A 14,643-nucleotide genomic window follows, 5' to 3' on the forward strand; every position below is an offset into this window, starting at 1 on the left:
CCGCCATGATCATGATAAACACATACAAACATACACGCAAACACGATATCAACGAAATCGATAAAACGGCACCGATTCATGGAAAGCGGAAAATCATGCAAAGTACACACGTTGTCATGCCGTATACATATAATTACAAGAATAAAATATTTAAACATGGCACACACGCTGTCGGTCGGTGATCCAAGTAGGAAAGGGCTGGATGTCTTTGGAAAATGTTCAGGACTGATTTGAAAATTCCAAAAAGTTAAGGGGCTGATTTGCAAATTCCGAAAAGCTCAGGGACTGATGTGAAAATTCGAAAGGTTCAGGGACTAATGTGAAAATTCAGAAAAATTCAGGACTGATTTGAAAATTGCAAAAAATTTAGGGACTGATTTTAAAAATTCCGAAAAGTTTAGGACTGATCTGAAGATTCCGAAAAGTTCAGGGACTGATTTAAAAATTTCGAAAAGTTCAGGACTGATCTGAAGATATTAAAATAACCGGGACTTGACTGGAAACAATTTTAAAATTCAGGGCAGATCTGAAAAATAAAAATTGCGCCCTCTGTACTGAAATGAGACAAAACGAAAAGTTCGTAAAATCGAGTTTGAGACAAATCCGATCACACGCACAGCCCAATAACATTCATTTTGCATCATATTCATCCAAGTAAGCATTAATATTTAGAAATAGAGCCCTAATCATGCCACTAAGTCAAGGATTTACCTAATTCGGGAAGTTGAGGGGTGGTTTTGTAAAATAAAAAAATAAAAAAAATAAAAAAACGCCGGACGGATTGGGCTGCTGGGGCAAGACTGGGCCGGAATGGGCCGAGTGGGCCGAACTGGGCTATTGCATCGAGCGGGCTGTTCGCTGGGCCGAATGGTCTGCTACTGGACTGGGCCGATGAGGGGGCGGACTGGGCCGGGCTGGATCTCTGCTGAACTGGGCTGAGCTGCTGGAGGACGGGGCTGGGCCACCGCACGCCGTTCTGGCCGTTCACGGGCGTTGTCTGTGCAATCGAAAAAGAATCGACCCGATTAGTCAAACCCGAAGCACAGAGGGAGAAGGGAGGTCCGAGGGAGTGTCCGGATCGGGCGAGCTGTGGGCGTCGGGACGAGTCGAGTGCGAGAGGAGGAAGAGAGAGAGTCGGGAGTTCGGTGAGGGAGTTGGGGATTCGGCCAGGGAGCTGGGGGTACGGCGAGGAAAGAAAGAAAAGTCGGTTCCGAGCTATGGGTGTCCGGACCGTGGAAGCTGAGGGCGACGGGTGAGCTGGGGGGGCGAGCTAAGGTTTTTTTCGTCCGTGAGCTGTAGGGGAAAAATCCGGGTGAGCTGAGGGAGAGCGTGAGCTGTGTGAATTTTTTTCGCGTCTGAGTCCCCCCCCCCCCCGATTTTTTTCGTGAGCTGCCGGTTTTGTTCCGGAATCGAGAGAGAGAGAGAGAGAGCCGCGGGTTTTTTTGAGGAGGGGCCGAGCCGATCGGTCGTTGCCGTCCAAGCCGAAGTTAGCGTGTGCAGAGGAAGAAACATAGCCGAGAGGGAGGTGATAGGACGAGCCGGCCTCGGGCAGAGGAGTAGCCATGAGTGGGTTGCGGCAGACTTCGGCGGGTGCAGAGGAACAGCTGGAACGGAAATGGAAAAGGAAAGAAAAGAAAGGAAAAAAGAAAGAAGTCAGAAGAAGAAGAAGAAGGGAAAGGACGAAGGCTGGGGAAAAATAAAGAGGAAAGAGGGAAAACCATGGTCAGAAGTCAGCAGTCTGACTTCTGACCGGGTTTTTTTTTTTTTTTTTTTTTGACGCGCGTAAATATCGACAATTCCTCTCTTCTTAATCGAACGTTGAAAAAATAATTCGAGACCGCCATCGTGCTTAGAAAAATTCGCCAATCAATATTTTGCGATAAATTATTTTCAAATCTCGAATTTTATCTCGAATTTTTGAAAATTGACGTCGATGTACGCGAAATTCGAAAACGTCCCAAATAGTATTATTTTGAAAAAATCATAAAATCGATGCTAGATTAGGAAAATGTGCTATCTCCGCAAAGTCGTGAGTACTCGAGTAATTAATCGGAAGTACTTCCCTCACGGGTGGCAAAAACGACGATTCTGCCCCTTTGAAGCCGGTGGACCAAAATTGGGTGCTGACAACCGTCATTCTCGAAGTGGTATGTCATGCTGAGAGCTCTAGTCAAGGTTCCGGTCACAAAGCCGCTATGCTCCGAGCACTTAATCAACAAGAAGAACGGAGTGGTAACTTGGGTTTTATTCAAATATGAACACTTGAAGTCGTTCTGCTACGATTGCGGGATCCTTGGACATGACTAGGGCCACTGCACATCAAAGGCTCCAGCGGCCTTAAACCTGTACGGCCTGTGGTTATGATTCGACACCCAGGCCGACCTCCTACCACCACAAACCATCGTAGACCCTACTACAACCTCATTGTCATTAGAGCCAAGCTCGGCTACCGACCTCTCAGGATCTAGAACCCCCTCCCCATTTTACCACCGCAATGCGATTCCCCAAGAGACAAGGAACAAGGACATCTTCGACCCACCTGTGACTACTCTGACAGACGGAAGTGACAACATGCCCCCAATTAATGCTATAGATGGAATGTGCCCTGACCAAGCGCCGAACCTTTTGACTGTTGGGAGCTCGAAAGAGGAATTCGCCACTGCCATTGAATTAGATTTCCTGCATAGGGCCAATTCGGACACCTACTCTCCCAGGAGGAAGACAGTGAGGAAGCCCATCTTCAATAAACATCCAGCCCATACCAAGGCCTAAGCCCACAAGCAACCCGGCCCACCGCATTCAGTTTCAGCAAGCAAAACTCCCTGCCAAGCACACCCAATGACATGTCTACTGAGGAAATTGTGATCACCTTTCCAAAGAGGAAAAGAAAATTCGAGATGACGATAGAAGATATCCTCAAGTTCTCGGTTCCTTACTTTAGAAACCTCAACAAGATGGCAAAGACATTCGGAGAAGCAACTGAAGGAGACTGGAATCCCATGCAAACAATTAACCCCGGGGATAGAAGTAGCCATAATAATTACTGGCAGGCAGTACCATATGAAATTCACCAGTGGATGATGGAGCCTCAGCTAAACGTTATGCCAACGTCTGAACCCGTCACAATCGATGATCGATTATCATGAGGAGAACATGGAACATGAATCCAACACCGATGATGTCCAAATGGCCAAGGAGGCGGGCCTTATCAAGCCCCCAGATCAGCCATGAGTCCACTGGCATGGAACTGTCGGGGTATAAGAGGATAACTGACAGTTCGAGCTCTATGTCTCCTCGTATGGAAGCGTAGACCTAGTATGATCTTTATCTCCAAAACCAAAGCTAGCTCCAGCCATTGCAATAAAATAGCAAAGCGTTACAACCTCGATGACATTTTCTTGGTTGACTCCTCAAATGCAATAGGTGGTCTGTGCTTACTTTGGAACACTGAGATAAAGGTAACCATTCTCAAATCTTCTCCATACTATATCCATGCTATTATTGAGCATCATCTCTTGCCTACTCCTTGGATACTTACTGCTTTATATGAACCACCTTATAAATGCATGAAAAATCACTATTCAGGGCTGAACTAATTGATCTTGCAAATGCTATTGATCAACCATAGTTGATTGTGGGAGGTTTTAACGAAATTTGTGTTGCATCTGATAAGATAAGAGGTCGTAATTATGTTTCATCTTCATGATCCTTCCTTGATACATTTCGTAATCAGTCAAGATGTGTTGATCTTGGTTTTACTAGTAACCCCTTTACTTAGCGAAATAAGAGATTGGGCCTAGCTTTCATAAAATAAAGATTATATAGAACAATTGCTAATAATGAATGGAGAACTACATTTCTAAGAGCAGGAGTTTTCCACCTTCCACAAATACGATCCGACCATAATCCTATTATTTTAAAACTGTGGATGGACTCTTCGCTCAAACCTAGATCCTTTCGTTTTGAGGAAGCTTGGACCCAAGGTCAAACTAGTAAGGAGATTATTAAGAATGCCTGGAATAAAATAGTGCATGGCTCAAAGGAGTACCAATTCTCTTTCAAAATTAAAACGTTAAAGAAAGATCTTAGGAAGTGGAACAAAGAGGTGTTTGGATATTGTGTCACTAACATTGCAGAAATCATGGAAAAACTTGGGGAGATTCAAGGAAAGCATCCCACAGCAGAGATCAATGAGCAAGAAGAAAAACTCACTGCAGAACTTGAAAAAAACCTCATCCGGAAAGACCTTATATGACGTCAGAAATCGAGGGAACTCTGGCTGAAAGAAGGAGACAGAAACTCTAAATTCTTCCATCTTTCAACTGTCATTCGATGCAAATCAAACCACATTGCAACCATTAAGGACAATGATAGGGAATGGAGGCAAGATCATGAAGGAATAGGCAACTATTTCCTTAGAAGCTTCCAAGAGCTCTTCAACACCTTCCACCCAATTATACCAGAAGACATGAAAGGCCTGATCAACACCATCATAACGGAATCTAAAAATGAAAGCCTAACCCAAATCCCAGACGACAAGGAAATCCTTATGGCCTTAAACTCAATCCCAAACCTGAAAGCACTAGGACCAGATGGAATTCCTTCCCCGTTCTACAAACATTTTGAAGAAACAGTAAAGCCACTTTTTCTATCTACAGTAAAAAAACTTCTTCAGCTTGAGCTATATACTCAAGGAGTAGAACAATACATTCATTTGCCTCATACCAAAACGGCAAGGAGCCTCCACTTTCAAAGACTTAAGACTCATCAATCTATGCAATGTTAGTTACAAAGTCATCTAAAAAATCATTGCAAATAGACTCAAACTACTGCTCCATAAGATCATCTCCCCAAACCAAACAGCTTTTATCGAAGGAATATGGATAAATGAGAATGGACTACTTGCCCAAGAGATCTTGTACACGATGAGGAAAACGAAGGCGCACAGGGGATGGATAGGAATGAAAAGAGACTTTATGAAAGCTTTCAATAAGCTCGAATTGAGCTTCATTATTAAAATCCTGGAAAAATTAGGATTCCACTGAACTTTCATATCATGGATCTACTAGTGCATCTCAACATCCACCTCTTTGTCTTACTTAATGGCTCGCCTCACGGACACTTCTCTCCATCCAGAGGTATAAGATAAGGAGACCCTATCTCATCCTATCTATTTGTAATTTCAATGGAAATATTGTATCGATTCTTTTACAGGGCAGAAGTCAATGGTGATATCAAGGGTACTCAGATAAGCAGATGAGGACCACAAATCTCACATCTAATGTTTGTCGATGATCTTCTCATTCTCTCAAAAGCAACTGAAGCAAACATTAGAAGTATAAAGAGCATCCTCGAAAAATTTTGCTCTTGGTCAAGTCAAGAAGTTAATTGCTCTAAATCAAGCATTTTTTTCTCCAAGAACGCCAATGCAGACACGAAGAGAAATGCTAAAGCCATCCTTGGTATGAGAAAACTAAAGGAAAATACAAAATACCTGGGTAACCCATTGTTCATCAAAAGAAGAAAGAAGGAATCCTTCCAATTCCTTATTGACAAAATAAAGAGCAAACTTGCGTCATGGAAGGCAAAAGCACTCTTCTGGGTGGGTAGAGCCACCTTGATCAACTCAGTGATCAACAGTATCCCAATTTACACTATGTCACTGTTCCGATTACCAAAATCCACATTAAATACTATTAATAAAGTGACAAGAAGATTCTAGTAGAGCACAAGCAAGGAGGAGGGCAGCTACTATGCACCAATGAGTTGGGACACCATTTGTCAATCGAGAACAAAGAGAGGTTTAGACTTCCGAAGAGCGGAAGACTCGACCAAAGCAATGCTCTCTAAAACAGCTTGGACACTAACAAAAATAAATGTTAGCCTTGCGGTCAGGGCTGTTAAGGCAAAGTATAGTAACTTTCTAAACTCTTCCAATCGCTCCTCTCCCTCACCAATATGGCAAAGTCTTCAATGGTGCAATGACACTATCCAAATAAGTACTTGCTTCTCCGTAGGTGATGACTCAACAATTTCAGCTTGGCTAGACCCATGGATCCCAAGTATGAATGATCACAAACCGTCCCCTACGATAAATGTAGCTCCAAACTCGGAGCTAAAGGTACGTGATCTGATGCTACTTCACCCAATGAAATGGAACACTCTGCTACTCATAAATCTCTTCGAGCAAAGAACAGTGGAAAGCATAATCAAGATGTTCCTGCCCAAGAAGATCATGAAGACTCAACAGTTTGGGCTCCAAACACATCAGGGAAGCATTCAGTCAAATCCTTCTACCTCATAGACCAACAACATAGATTCTAAAACTAGAGTGGAGTAGTGTGGAAAGCCATTTGGAATCTAAAAATTCATGAATGTTTCAAGCTCCATCTTTGGAGAATATGCAGTGAAAGCTTCCCCTAGTTTAGTGAAGAAAACACCCCCTGTCCTCTTTACCAAACTAGCTCTGATAAACTAGATCATCTCTATGGTGGTTGTATCTTTTGTTGTGTTGCTTGGAAGGAATCACCCTAGGATATTAAATCAATTTTTGTCCCGTGTACCAGTCTGAAGGACTTGATAAATTTTGTTGCTTGCCCTTCATATAATTTATTAGCAAACATCTCTGATAAGACCATGTTCTCTCTGTATGCAGCAATCACTCTTTACCAACTGTGAAACTCACGTAATGATGTCTTGCATGCAGGAAAAACAACAGATCTCCATGAAACTATAAAAAGAATTAAAAGGTAATTCAGGAAGTACAATAGGAGTGGACGCAACAAGGTGCAACAAGAAGAAAGCCCACACATGCCATCCCTACAACTCCAAGCATCACAGGAGCCCACAGGACCTGAATGGATCACCGTCAGTACAGATGCATCCTGGAATAACAATAGATCATGCCTTTCAGGAGTTCTACAACATCTGAACAGCCCACCATTACTATCATGGTTCCAAATCTCGTATGAAGACAAACCACTTCAAGTAGAGGCCGCAGCCCTCCCCGCCTTAACCATAGCTGCAGAAAGATGAATGAAAAAGATCTGGCTTCGCTGCGATGCTTTGTTATTAGTAGACGCCATTTTGCACCCACAAAATTTGCCGTGGGAGACTAAAAGCATAGTTTCGAATATAATTATTACTCTCAAACTTTTTTCAGATTGGTTATGTTCCTAGATCCCTACGACGGACAATTTCCTTGCTCATGACTTGGGCTAATTTGGTTCATTATCAAATTTTCACTCACTATGTACTTTTGAAAGGTATCCAAACTTAAGTATAGGCACCTATGTAAACGCAACTACTTATTAATAAATTACATTATTTAGCAAAAAAAAAAGTGAAAATTTATCATGTAAATTTCTCGTGTTATTTTAGATTCGATTGCTGTGTACAAATTTCCAACAAGCCTGTTGGGAAAATCTCTACCTTTCATCCCTCTTTGTAGAAGAAAAAAAAATCTTTAGGCAAGAAACATAGACACTGTCAATTCAACTCTCAGCTCTCAATAAAATGGGCCAGCCCTTGAAGTTGGCAAACATGAGGAAAGTTGCTTTAACCCTGGAGTCATGCCTGTTATGGTGACAAACACGTCATTACTAGAGGAGCAAGTCTTGATTATTGCCTAAATTCTTGAAGGTTTCATGAAAATTGTATAGGATTGGGACGCCAAAATAGCCGACATGATGAATAAGGATTGGAAGTTGGGAGAGTCAAACCAAGTCAACAATACTCTAAGACGAGTAAGTACTTCATAGGATGTTCCCATAGACACGAGTATTTGCAACTATAAGGACATCACAGGTCTCTGCTAGCCAAGGAGAGTCGACTGAGACAGTTGTTGTTGATCCAACAGTGCCCATTCCAACAAAGACTATACAGGTCACTATTGATGGGTCTATCCATGTAGACCAATTGTAGGAAATCATTAAGGAAATCCTAAGAAGTCAGGTGGAAGCAAGTGCTTCAACTCTAGAAACCTATGAGAAAATATACACACAAAGAATTGAACTTCCGAGGATGCTAGTAAATTACCAAAAATCAAACTTTTAACAGTTTGACAGAAAAAGGCAACTGGAGACATAGTGGCCCATTTTGTGGAGACATGGAGGAAAGCTAGAACTAAAGGGGATCTACTTGTCAAATTATTTGTTCGTTCGTTAAAGGAGAATGCTTTTGACTAGTATATTGATCTCCAACATGGGTCAATTGACAGTTGGGAATAGTTAAGGATTGTTTGTCAGAGGCCTCGACAATCTGCATGTGTATTGAAGGAATGCATTAGGGTTTATGTTACATCATGTAATGACTCAAACTATGTGCCTTCGAGGAATTGATGACACGTGCACATGACATGAAACTGAGTTTCGAAACCAGCGAGTCATAATGATTGTTAGTTTAGGAGCATTAGGATATGAATAATTATCAAGAATCTAATGAAAAAGGCAAACCTGCTATTGAAATTGAAAATGAGCAAGTCTTGGCGGTAAATGCCAATCCAGTTATAATATCAAAGGAGGTACAAGATCTAGAGAAGCTCTATATAAGTTGAGAATCCCAATTTCACTTGAAACTCTATCGAACCAAAGACTCTAAAGGACTCCAAGAAGGACACATCAGATTCAAGCCTGAAGGCCTTGATGGTTTCACAAAAACTCGCTCGACAAGAGTAACCTCTATCAGCCATCCCTTGAGACCCGCATATGATTAAGCTCGAAAGCCCTGATGATCAATGGACACTCCTCGATGAGAATAGCCCTCGCTTCAAACATCGCATCGGACTAAGCCTAAAGGCCCTAGTGCAAACAAACATCTACCGATCGAGAACAAGCTACTTAAGCCCTTACTCGAGACCCAACACTGAATCAAGCCCACAAGCACTGATGATCAACAAACATCTCTTGGCTGAGAACAAGCTGTGTAGCCCTCAATTTGATCTTGTAAGTGAAGGAGAATTACACACAAAAGAAAAAAAAGAAGGATCTTTCCAAATGAACTACATTATGACTTGATCCTTCTCGAAGGTACATAGCCAGCCTTAGTTAAAGAGACTAAGGTTTACTCAACCAAACAAAAAAAAAAAAAAAAATCAGAAATACGTGATGACTTGATCCCTCGAAAAGGTAAGAGTCTTAGTTAAAATCACTAAGGTACAATATTTCACAAAAAAAAAAAAGAGTTGGGACATGCCCACTTTACACTCAACCAAATCAAGTCGTGCGCAGGAAATTTGTAGCTACAAAAAAATTACTGCCAATGATAAAGTGCCACCTTGATCCTTTTATTAATTAATAAAGGATTTGCCTATTTAAAAATTATCTACTTTAGTAGTCAAATAATAAAGTATTTTCTAAAAATAATGGGATAATATTTTGTGCATCTAAAATTGTCAAGATGAAAGTATATATGGAAATCAAATAAGTAAAAAAAAAACATGTGTGGTAATCTTGAGATATTGAGAGAATATTCTCTCAAGAAATTTGGAAATATCTTCCCAGAGGCAATGCGACGGTCAACATTAAGTAAGAAATTTTGGTTCAACTAATGAGGCGCAAGCACAAGGATTGATGGCTTCCTCCTTCACATCTATAAATAGGAGCTCTCATTTTTCACACAGGGGCTTTTTTTGGAGAGTAGAAGTTACAGAGAGACTTGAGGAGAAGAACAAGTGCTCTACAAGTTAACAAATTGCAAGAAGAACAAAGATCTAAAGATCTCAAGAAAGCTTCCCATTCAAAGGAAGAACACGAAAAATGAAAAGAATATGAAGAATGGTGGATAAAGTCACGCCAACCCCAACAAACTTCACAATCGACTAGATCAAGCACATGCGCATGAATAATTTTTAAAAGGTTTTCATACTTAAAGGAAAGTTTTCAAACAAGTGCAAAGCCCAGAGGCTCATTGACATGATTAAACAAGTTAATGGATATTCAAACAAGTGTCAAGTCCAATGACTTATTGAAGCGACAAAATAAATTAATGGATGTTCGTGATTAAAGGAGCATGTCTGAACAAGTGCTTAGCATGGTGATCCATTAACACGAACACATTAAACCGAAGCCTAATCGCGGAGTTTCGAGATCAAATCACAAAGAGCCTCTTAGCGGCATTTAGGAAAAACAAGGAGAACCAGAAGATTTTTCTTGTATTTACAAGAGTTGAATTAGAGATTGTAGCTCATTAAACTTAATCAAATTAAAAATTTGTCACATAAATTTCTTGTCTTATTTCAAAATCGAAACTTGTTGTGTACCAGACCCAATGAACAAGTGAAACTTATTTGATCTAATTATATATATTACATTCTATTTAATTTTATTGGGCTCATAAGCTCGGACCCATTTCCACTTAAAAACTCAAGCTAGTAAGTGGTGGTACATAAGCTTTATATAAACCCAATTCTTTCTCTTGATTTGCTCGATGTGGGATTGCTTTTTATTTCGCGGCACCAGCCCTCATGTACAACGTGTGGCTTTTTTGCTTTTACTTGCCTACATGTCGCCACGTGTCGTAAATACTTGCCCTCAATAATTGACCTCGAGCTAGACTCTTTTTCCATGCTCGAGCGAGAAGAGACTAACACGAGTTGCACTTTTTGGCTATTGTCGACTTTAGGACGGCGTGGTGTGAGCTTATGTGGCAACAATGAAAACCCAATTTCCGTTCATGGTGTCAATTCTCCCACTTAATGGTGACGATGTAAGAGGGAAGAAATTCACACAAACTAAATCCATTCGTCTGGTAATAGTCTCATATATATCTCACATGGTTTTCAATTATCTTCAATTATCACCAAAAATTTTCTCGTACCTCTTTATTGCGTACTCTTCCCATACGCATCTTGTCACAAAGTTCTTGTAGAGAATCTTATCCTCAATTGTTCGCAATATTTCTCATCCATGTAGTATCCGAGTGCGACTTTTGAGTCCATTAAGAGCACTTGATTTCCAAGAAAAAGCTCATAGTCCACATGCATCAAATAAATAAAGATGATATTAGCCATGTTAAGATATTAATCACATGATCAATTGGGCTTTAGTAATAGAAATCAAATCATATTAAAATTCCTCCACAAATAATTCTTGTTATAGTTTTAGATTAGAGAAACTTTACCTCATATATTATATAAGAAGCTCAGCTCTTATTCTTCTTTAAATACACATATTTAACATATTCATTTCTCCAATAGAAGGACTTGTATTCACATTTAATATGGTATTTTTAGTATGAAATTACCAGAATAATTCAGAAGTATCTCAATAACATGTATTTTATATATAGTACAAGGTGTCACAATTATGTATTACACATAATCCAATTTATTAGTTCATCCAAATGTTCAATATGACTGAATTGCAGACATCCATATGTATACTTGCTGAAAATTTCAGCTTAGTTATGTCACACCAAATCAAGCTCATAAAATCATTTGATGACCTTTATCATAACAATAGAAAACAACCACACAGTCCATTTATAAAATCAAAAAACATCTATTCCTTCAAAATGATAAGTTTAATATATATGCAGAATCAAGAATATATCTTTAGTAGTTGGGATCTCCAAATTTATTAATAGAGTGAAAATCTTGGTTAGTATAGTTTGTTCATACCAATTAAAAAATTGGGAAGACACTCATCATATATAACCTCAAAGATCAATCACACTAGAGTAGACTCTGTATCAAGTTTCAAAGATATATTGCTTCACAGTTTTTGTTATAAATGCCTTTTTCATTTCTTTTTGGCTTGTGACATCCAATTACGACTTCTCAAATAAGATTTTCATAATCAAACAATCCAAACGAACCCTTTTTTATGTCCAAAAACTATTGAGCAAAATTCTAATTAATGTACAAAAATTACACGAATAATGAATCACCAAATCTGCCATCCTTAACATATTATAGATTTATTATGGTTAGTTAGGAAATAAAATATTCTAGAATAAGATTGTATCAATATATTAGGTTATTTGATATGATTTTCAATATTCGATTTGATATTATGTTGATATTTGGATATCATTTATTTTTCTAGTTTCATTACTTCACCGAGCCTATAAGTAAGCGAGTTATTTCACATACTTCGTTGAGTCGCTGACACCGTAGTTTGGCTTGTGGCCACCATGATTCGATATCTCTAATGTCTCTCTCCTATATTTAATTTCTTCATGGTATCATAGCAAGATGGTGGGACCTGTTGATGATAACATCGGACCTCTAAAGCCAACAAGGCTCGAGTCAATTTATTTCGGCCTCTAAAGCCAAAATGCTCAAGCCATTTATTTGACCTCTGAAGGTAATATGCCTCAAGTCTGATATTTCTTTAACCTCTGAAGCCAAGATGCTCAAGACGATAATTTATTATGGGAAAAGACCCATGTCAATCTTTTCCCCATGTCAATTCATACTTATTGTCATCATGTCAAGGAGTCGCTTTTATTGTTAGATTTGATCAAATGTTGAAGTTTCTTCATATTAAATTTCAACCGGGCTTACCCGGATTCGGACCCATTCTACTTAAAAGCTTAAGCTGATAAGTAGTGGAATCCAAGCTACATATATACCCAATGTTATTTTCATTCTTGGCCGATGTCGGACTTAATGCTTTCTATATATTGAGTCTTAACACCCACCCTCATGTGAAACGTGTAGTCTTTTTCTACCTACACGTTGTCACGTGCCCTTAAATACATGCTCTTAACAACTAATATCGAGCTAGGCTTCTTCTTTCGTGTTCAGGTGAAGCAGGACTTCGCGAGGCATCCTTTTTGGTTGCTCTCGGACATACTGGGCTTGGTGTGGTGACAGTGCGCATGGATTCGTTGAACCGTAACTCTGATAACATATTAAATTTCAATTGGACTTAGACGGATTCAAGCCCATTTCCACTTAAAAATTCAAACTAATAAGTAGTGAAACCCAAGCCACATATATACCCAATGTTATTTTCATTCTTGGTCAATGTGGGACTTGTCTTAACATAACAACTCATGAAACATAATTTAGCCAAACTGTGGACATTTCACCAAATTAACTTTACGCAGATAAGCTTTAAACGTGCATCGACATGCATCATAAACACTAAACCAACCAAAAGAAATTCGATTACTCATAGAAGAGATGAAATTAGCCAACATTTTTCATTCACCATTTTGGATGACTCATCGTCAATTTACATGGGCTACTGAGATGTCATGGGCATTAATAAAGTTGATCCCAAAATTCCATGGCTTTTGACTAGCTGCATACTAATGGTGGACATTTCTGAAAATCACCCCTCCACTGCTTTATGATCTTTGCTCTTGTTATAAGATTGAATCCATGTCTCTGCTCATCACATACTGACCAAGCCAGTCACATCAAACAACCTTTGTTTCTTCGATTAAAAAATTATTTTTAATAGAAATAAAGGAAGCAAGTGAAACAGAGGGAACTTGTTCTCAATTTTGAAAATATTATTTAATCCTAACCATGAATCAACTACAAAATACATGATTCGCCAAAATAAATCTTGTATTTCTTTAAAAGCAGTTTATCCAATTAACCCATATCCCAAGCAATGTAAGAAAAACATTAGGAAATTATGGAGAAGAACTTCTCGGTGAAAATTATTTAATGATCACACACAAAATTGAAATTCAAAAAGTGAAATTCATAACATATCTCAAATATGTTTTCATCTTGAACAATATAAATTAATATTTTGGTGAAAGCTATCTATTCTCAAATTATTGTGAAAAATTTCGAGATGTTGAGAAAAATATTACTAATACTAAACAAATGAATTTTGATACAAAATAATTTTAATATTATGTGATATCAAGTGCAACGAAATTAACTTGTATACCACATTAAAACGAGAGACATAATTTAACGAAATATAAAAAGAATTGAGAAACGATTAGTAGGTAAAGCATTTTCAGGAAACTCTCTTAAAGATAGATAATTCCCCGTAATATTACAATGCAGTTTCAATACAATGCCCACGAGGAAAAGCCGTGGCTGTAAACATAACATTCCCTCACTAGAATCGAATTTGAAAAATATAAAATAGCTTATGTGATAAGGACGCTCATCATAATACTCCTACGGGCTTATCACACACACACACACACACACATATATATATATATATATATATTTCACATTGAATGCAATAGTTAAAGACAAAATGCAACTGTCGAAGCAACTTTAAAATACGTAATTTATTTTACAACGGTAAATTGGATAGAATAAAAAATGAAGAGAGTCAACAAATTAAATTATAAAATTGATCAAGTGATTAATAAATAATTTGAAATATTAGTAGTAAATATTAAATAATGAAATTTATACAACAAAGTGAGAGTAAAATGAGAATAAAAGTTGGAGAAACACTTTAATATGGGTCATACTTTTATATATAGTATAGATTTATAGAATTTTAGGAGAGGTTTCGATAGTTTTTTTTTTCCAAATGGTGAGTTTATTAACATGGAAATGCACATAGGTGTAACAGCCTCTTGAATAGTTACTTTCACTTGTCTTGTTTGAGTGAAATGATACTAACTAAAATGTATGATAATTACAAGAGTTAGTTATGCAAAAGAATTGTAATATTATTATTAAGTGAGGACAAAATGAAAGAAAAGTTA

The sequence above is a fragment of the Punica granatum genome, chromosome 4 (assembly GCF_007655135.1).
Source record: "Punica granatum isolate Tunisia-2019 chromosome 4, ASM765513v2, whole genome shotgun sequence".
NCBI classification, from domain to species: domain Eukaryota; kingdom Viridiplantae; phylum Streptophyta; class Magnoliopsida; order Myrtales; family Lythraceae; genus Punica; species Punica granatum.